General features: G+C 37.3%; 1 non-coding gene across 1 annotated transcript; it reads left to right on the top strand.

Moving 5' to 3' along the window:
- Positions 1-7538: 7538 nt before the first annotated feature.
- Positions 7539-7644, top strand: LOC140885899 (small nucleolar RNA R71). Its single transcript, XR_012151312.1, has one exon. It is a non-coding gene; the product is annotated as a small nucleolar RNA R71 (small nucleolar RNA).
- The last annotated feature ends 652 nt before the right edge of the window (positions 7645-8296 follow it).

Here is an 8296-nt window from a genome sequence, read left to right on the forward strand (position 1 = left end):
GTAAAAGTTAGATGCGATAAAGTAAATGTTAGTTCAAATCACAATATATTATTTAGAACAACCGACAGTGTCACGCTATCGTCTAAATAATATATATGACTTTATTATAAATAGATACATATATTTATAGTATATAATTATTGTAGTAATTATTGTATCATATTTGACAACAAATCAAGGTAACCACATTCAAGGTACCAAGCATTTGATGTAAATAGATAACAACAAATCATCCAAAATTATACTTGACCAACAATGAAACCTTTTCACCTTGACATAAAAAGATTTAGCTTTCCATGAACATGAAACTCAAGAATAAAGATAAAAGAAATTTCATACTTGAACTTGAGAAACTTGCACACTCAAACTTTTATTCTCACACACACAATATTTATTTTACAAATGAAGAATTCTCTACACTCTTGCACACTACAAAGCTTATACAACACATCTATTTATAGGCCAAATGAGAGGAAGAGTCCAAGGCTCATTAAATGTGAAATAGTAAAGTTGGTGGGTGCTTGTCTCCTTGAATGTCAATACCATGACCCAACTTTAATTGGCATGTTTGATGCCTTAGACCACCGATTCAGCCTTTCTTTTCAACATAGAACACGTAGGATATTTTGTGTAGATGTGTTTGGACAACTCATTCACCCCTTTTGGATAAAATATGAAATACTTATGATATTTTTACTCCAAGCTGGTCATAGTAAAAGTAAATCTATCTCCATTTTGATGTTTTATTATTTTGATCATCTTAATGAAGTTTTTGGAATTTCTTGTCTTCTACAAAGTTGAAGATGCCTCTTTTGTGATTCTACAGGTTTTGAGATTACTCCATTATGACCACTGTAGCTTGAGTAATTTTATTTTTACCAAACCTGCGCAAACCGTAAAATACAACATTTTAGTAAAACATTTAAATATAAACACATAACACTAAAATAATACAACTTCATAATTTTAATTAAACTTAAATTTTAAAACACACTTTTTAACATATAAATAATTACAAATTTTAAGTTTCATCACTACGCTCAGGTTTCCCCTTAAAAGGAGATTTAGTCATTTTTCCTTTTAGGCAGGATTCACAAGTAGGTAGAGAGTTAATATCAGACATATCAAACATGCCCTCTCCCACTAGCTTGTTCATCCTCCTTGAGGAAATATGACCTAGCCTAGCGTGCCAAAGGTTTGCCGGGTTTTGGCTATCGATTTTCCTTTTGTTAGTTGTTGCCGGTTTATCAACATAATTTATTGGAACGTCTTTTAGTTTTAAGTTGTATAGATCGTTTTCAAGTTGTCCATTTCCAATCAAACATTCATTCTTGTAAATATTGCAAATCCCATTCACAAAATTGCAAGAATAACCATCTCTATCAAGCATAGAAACAGAAATAATATTTTTAATCAAATCCGGAACAAATAAAACATCTCTTAAAAGTAACTTAAAACCGTTCTGCAAAATTAAATAAACATCTCCCACAGCTTTTGCTTCAACTCTGGAACCATTTCCGAGCCTCAGCTGGGTCTCACCCATTCTAAGCCTGCGACTTCTTGTCATCACCTGCAAATCATTGCAAATGTGAGATCCACATCCGGTATCCAATACCCAAGAAGTAGTATTAAGTGAAACATTTATTTCAATATAGAACATACCCTTTGCAGTTCGCAACTGCTCTAGATATTCCTTGCAGTTACGCTTCCAATAACCGGGCTTCTTGCAGTAATGGCAAACATCCTTGGATTTTTCCATGTTTGAAGCCTTTGTCTTGTACTTCTTCTCGGGTTCGATTTTCTTGGGTGGGGCAGAACGTTTCTTACCCTTTGTACTTGGCCCCTTCTTCGCAGAAGAAGAGGAGCCCACCAAGAAAGCCGGTTTATCCTTCTTTAATGTGGATTCATATGTCACAAGCACATTGACCATCTCTTCAAGGGAGGCCTCTATCTTGTTCATATTGAAATTTACCACAAATCCGTGAAACGAAGAAGGAAGAGACAGAAGTAGTAAGTCCACGTTGAGTTCATGCTCCAACACCAAATCAAGGGTTACCAACTTCTGTATGAGCCAAATCACTCGTACCCCATGATCACGGACCGAAGTCCCTTCACGCATGTGACACGTCATTAGCTCCTTTATAGTAGCGAACCTTTCAGCCCTCGATTGAGCCCCAAAAAGTTCCTTGAGTTGAACGTGAATGTCAGCAGCATTCACGGTGTCCTCAAATCGCCTCTGGAGTTCATCAGACATCGAGGCTTGCATATAGCATTTGGTCTTGATATCATGGTCCACCATGTATCAAGCTTGGCTAACTCCTCCGGACTTACGTCAGCTGGTGCTTCCTTCGGAGGAGATTTTTCTAACACGTAGAGCATCTTCCCCGAAGTCAAGACAATCTTCAACTTACGGAACCATTCCGTATAGTTTGCGCCAGTCAACTTATTTTGTTCGAGGATCGAGAAAAGTGGATTACGCGAATTCATCTTATGAAATACTAAAAAGAAACAGACAAATATCAGTGATTGTTTAAGCAATTTACTAAGACATAAAATAGGCGAAATTTATTTTATGAATCTCACTCTCACTATTTTAACGATTTCACTACCCTCTAGTGAAAACGGGAAACTGTTTTCCTTAGTGAGAACATGGAGTCCAATTGACAAACTTATGGTCCCGAATAATATCAGCCAACCATAATTTTCAAAAGGTAGAGCCCAATTGCTTCCAAAGCAACCTCCACGTTTTTACCTCATGTCCAATAAGGGCCCAATAATATGACGCCGTTTATTGTGACATGTCAAGATTACCCATCAATATTAAGTTGTGATGGACGGTCGCCATGTGGATCCCCCAATAATATGAGCCGATCCCATGGGAGTTCCATCCAACTTACAACATGTGTCGATCCAATGTACAGCTTTCCGACGAACGGTCCCCCCCAATAATATGAGCCGGACCGTATCCGTGGGTAGCATCTCATACATTGATCGTTGATGGAAGGTAGGAACATTTAAACAAATTTAAATTTACTTTATTTATCTTGATATCAATTTTAAATCATATTTAAAATGAGGAATTTTAATTATAAAAATTTGTCTCATCATTTTTAAAATTTTTGTATGATTGCCGGATTCACACAATTATGTCTAAAACATGCATACAACTATAATATCACATATTATATAGGATGATCGATTCCATTTCTAATCGACCCGTGGTTGCCAATCACGAGTCTTAGTCCAATCCTAGGTAATATGCAGTATGCAATGCAATCCTATTACATTTGCTTCCAATTTACATTTCTTCTGTCTTTATTGTCTGCTGGGCCCACCTCCATCTTCAAATCTTGATCTCCCACTAAATCTAATGTATTTACAATAAATAACAATGACAAGTAGGGGATACATTTTTAAGGGGTGGGAACGGGCCATAAACCAAGCCCACTTTTATTACATATGACATTCATATTGGGCCATAAACCAGGCCTATTAATAAAACCAACAACAATAAAAACAAATGTAAATTCCTAACATACACCTACAAAATTGGTCATGGCAATCGATCATCCTTATCCAATAACATTTAATTCAAAATTAATTTATTGGATAACATGCAATGGCAATTTAAATTTAAAAGGATAAAATCATATTTCATACATAAAATCTTATTTTACATACAAAATCATATTTTATCTTTTTATCAAATAAAATCATATTTTATCTATAAAATCCAATTTTATACATAAAATCATATTTTACTCAATATATCCATAAGATCATATCTTATCATCAATTGTACCAAAAATAATTAATTTTAAAATTCAATTTAACGGATAAAATATTTAAATTTTCAAAAAATTCAAATTTATCCAAAAATCAATTTTAAAATTTTTGGACTCGAACAATTCGATCCGATGCCTCGTGGACCAATCAAAACCAATTTTCGATCGGACCAAAAATAGAATTTTAACATATTAAAATTTAATTTAAAAATTAAAAAAATAATTTTTCCCGCGGGCCGCCCGGGACATTCCCGGGCTGCCCGCGCCCCGTAGGGCTCGGGCCGGGCAGCCTGGCTGCCCCTAGGGCAGCGATCACATCGCTGCCGGCACTGCCCAGCGCAGTGCCCAGCGCTGCGCCGGGCAGCGACGATCTCTGCCCCTGCCCCGGGCAGCGATCCAATCGCTGCCCGGGTTTTTGCCCGAAAAATATTTTTTTTTTATTTTAAAATATTTATTTTGTTTCAAAAACCGAGGCCTAAAAAATTTTTGTACAATTGATTAATTTAATCGCTTGATCTGAGCAACCTGGCTCTGATACCACTGTTGGAGAACGCGGCGATCAGATCAATTAGGATTGATACCCGGTGCAGTGGAAGTTTAAAATTTTTGTATGGAACGATTCCATAATAGGTATCAACCTTACGATTAAATTGTGTGTGTAAAAATTAAATAACAATTATAAAATTTTTACCTTTAATCTCGAATCGAGATTTTGGACACCAACAGATTTCTCTGCTCTTGTTGTATATCCCTGGAACTGATGGACGAACTGTTCTTCAATCAGGTCCACGAACGGATATTTAATCCCTCTGATAGATTGCACTAGAAAATCTATCAGAAGTTTCTACGAAGAGATTAACGAATTTGATCCGTTAAACCAGACTGTAATTCAAAATCACAGGCTGGATTTTTCTCGAGTAGACAGGGAGGGGGGGCGGCCACTCTTGTTAGAAAATACTTAGGTTTTCGAAAATTGTGACCTGTTGTATCTAATTTCTGTACTGCAATAACTTATTTATAATGTAGGCCACTAACAGCTTAGGGCCCATTAGTCATAAGTTCAAGCCCGACAAGCAAAGCCCGCACGTTCAAAAATTAATATAAAATTCATCGTGACTCCGATTGATAAACCGATTTCACCAATGTGCACAGAAACCATTTCTGCACCTTTTAAAGTCAAGATAAATTTTTCTGAATCCGAATTCAGTGATTTCCAAAAATGGCCATCCCTATGTCATTTTAGGAAATCTTACTCCTCTACTCTTAAATAAAAAGTCCAACTTCTTCGTTCATTAAATTTAACTCTTTAAATTTAACTATCTCAACGGGGATTAAAAATCCATTACACTGTGTGACCCTCAATGGTTCAGGGATACAGCTAGCCGTGGGCTCACAACTCCTTGTGACTCGGAACAACAATTTCCGACTTGCCCATCGAATCATGGTAAGAGCGTCTAGCAACATCGCCCCATGATTCCCTAGGTATCACTGATAGTGCCTACAAGAACCAATAGATTTTGGTTAGCGTACAGTACGGTCCCTTCATCCATATATCCCGATCGAATCAACAACCATTGGTATATCGAGAGTCGCTCGAGATTCGATAACTATGCAATGCATCTTGAAGATCAAATAGTGACATCGCATGTGCTACTAAGAAACCATTTCTTAAATCACATCATGTACTCTGGCCAGAGATTCGTCACACTAATATCTCCTCAGATAGCATAGGATATCCACACTCGCAAGTATGTGGTGAATCCTTGACAACAAAGCATCGACTCCTATATGTGTTGTAACTGTACCCAATCTCGACACCTGATGACCCCAATAGAGTCGGTAAACGAGTCAAAACACAGTACTAGCATATAGAGTCTCAATGATGTCTCAAGTAGTAAGGACTAATGGTGTACAACCAAAACCGCGGACTTTATCCACTCGATAAGTGATAACCACTTGGAAAGTCTGGATAGGGTAGTTCGATCATTCATCATATGAATATCCATTTGCATGCTTCGAACATCTCTATGTTCCTTACCAATGAAACGTGGTACTCTGCATCGCAAATGCTAGTCTCAAACTCGAGCGATCCTTATCCTTATTATCGGACGACTCAATCGACTAGGAACAGTTTAGAATATACAGTGACTATAAGATGTGTTTCATGATAGACATCTCCATGTTCTACCACATCTTACATACACTATAGTATATTCAAGGTCTTTATCAAAAAAACAATAGTATATCACAATATAACAATATGAAGAAAGATAAAGTCATTGCCATTAATAAAAGTGTAAATAATATTAAACAAAAGATTGTTTATACAAAGAGTCATCAAAGCCCTTAGCCACAAGTTGGCTCAACGGGCACCCACTCTTTCAATATTTGCATCCTCCTCCATATCTAGCACAACAAAATCCGTCGAAAAATAAATTTATCTATTTTTACCAAAACATCTTCAATGATTCCAAGCGGATATGTGATAGATCTATCAGCTAGCTGCAATGCGATCATTGTGGTCTTCACCTCCTGAAAACAGACAAAGACATCATATTAATGCTAGCTCCTAGATCGCAAAGTGCATTATTAAAATAAGAAGAACCAATAGTGCAAGGAATAGTAAAACTCCCTGGATCCTTCAGCTTTTGTGGAATCTTCTTTTGGAGCACAGCACTACATTCTTCAGTTAAGCTCACCACCTCATTCTCTTGCAGCCTCCTTTTCTTGGACATCAGCTCTTTAATAAACTTTGCATAATTCGGCATTTGTGCCAAAGCATCAGCAAAAGGGATGTTTATATGTATCTTCTAGAAAATCTCCAAAAATTTTGAGAACTGCTCGTCAACTACCTGCTTCTTGAACCTTTGGGGGTAAGGAAGAGGAGGTTTGTACATCGGTTTCTGCTCAGGTTCAGAATCTTTCTCCTCGACCTTCTTCTCATCAACTGTAACTTTTTCAGACGTCTTGCTCTCAGATTTGACCTCTTCATTATCCTCCTTCTTCCCAATCCTCAACGTGATAGCATTACACTGCTCCTTGGGATTCACCTCAGTATTACTTGGGAATTGGCCTCTGTTATTATCTTTCAGTGAGTTCGCCAACTGCCCAATGCTAGTCTCCATGGATTGCCCTACAACACCCATGTTGGCCACATGCGTCTCTAAGTTGTCAAGGCGAGTCTCAGTCCTCGCCATCCTCTTGCTTGATTCTTGCACAAAAGCATTAACAACATCCTCCAAAGGAGGCTTACCCTCACCCTTATTTGTATTGTATCCCGGAGGATTCAACACATTATTATTATTTGCATATGAAAAATTCTCATGATTACGCAAACTAGGATGATATTGATTGGGTACAGGATTACCTCGATAGTTGTTGTAATTTCTGTTGTTCACATATTGAGCTTGCTCCACACTCTCAAATTCATCAGCAGAATTTACGGTAGTCACTAGCGATGCTGTCTTAATAGAGCTTTGATTCTCTTTGGTCAGTGCAGCCAACTGTGTAGAAATAGTAGCCATCTGAGCAATCAAAGCAGTGAACGCATCAACCTCATGAATTCCTGCAGTCTTCCTTATCACAGATCTCTCACTCGGCCACTGATAACTGTTAACAGTCATTTGCTCAAGAATCTCATAAGCCTGTTCAGGAAATTTAGAAAATATTGAACCTCAAGCTGCAGCATCCACAAAAATATGAGTTGGTCCATTCAAACCATTATAGAATAATTCGATCTGTTCCCAATCCGAAAAATTATGGTTTGAACACTTCCTAAGCAACTCCTTGTACCGCTCCCAAGCTTCATAAAGCTGCTCAAAATCTTGCTGTTTGAAAGTAATGATCTCAATTTTGAGCTGAGCAGACTTGGCAGGAGGAAAGTACTTAGCTAGAAATTTAGATGTCATGTCTTCCCATGTAGTGATACTCCCAAGAGGTAGTGACTGCAACCAACTACGAGCATTGTCCCTATGAGAGAATGGGAACAATCGTAATCTGATGGTGTACTTAGTAACACCATGAATCTTCACTGTGTCAGCAATCTCCAGAAAAGTACGTAGGTGCAAATATGGATCTTCAGTAGCTGACCCCTAAACTGATTCTGCTGCACCATATTAATCAAAGCTGGTTTCAACTCAAAATTATTTGCTGTGATATTCTGCCGAGCTATCCCAGAATAATGAGTATTGATCACTGGTCGAAAGTGATTTCTGATCGGCACCGAAGCATTATTGACAACTCGTTCTCTTTCTCTTTCTTCAGCCATTTGTTGCAACTCTTCTCTTCTAGCTTTTCTCAAATCTTTAATATTTTTATCGATTTCCGGATCAAAGAGCAGTGAGTCGTAACTTTGGATTTTTCGCATAAAATGCAAAGACAGGAAAAATTTTAAAATTAGAACCAACAAAATAAAATAAAATGCTCGAAATCAAAATTAAGGCTAATTAGCACAATTTAAAATAAATCAAATAAAATTCAATCCCCGGCAAAGGCGCCAAAAACTTGTTGCA

The sequence above is a fragment of the Henckelia pumila genome, chromosome 2, assembly GCF_033568475.1.
Source record: "Henckelia pumila isolate YLH828 chromosome 2, ASM3356847v2, whole genome shotgun sequence".
In the NCBI taxonomy this organism is placed as follows: Eukaryota; Viridiplantae; Streptophyta; class Magnoliopsida; order Lamiales; family Gesneriaceae; genus Henckelia; species Henckelia pumila.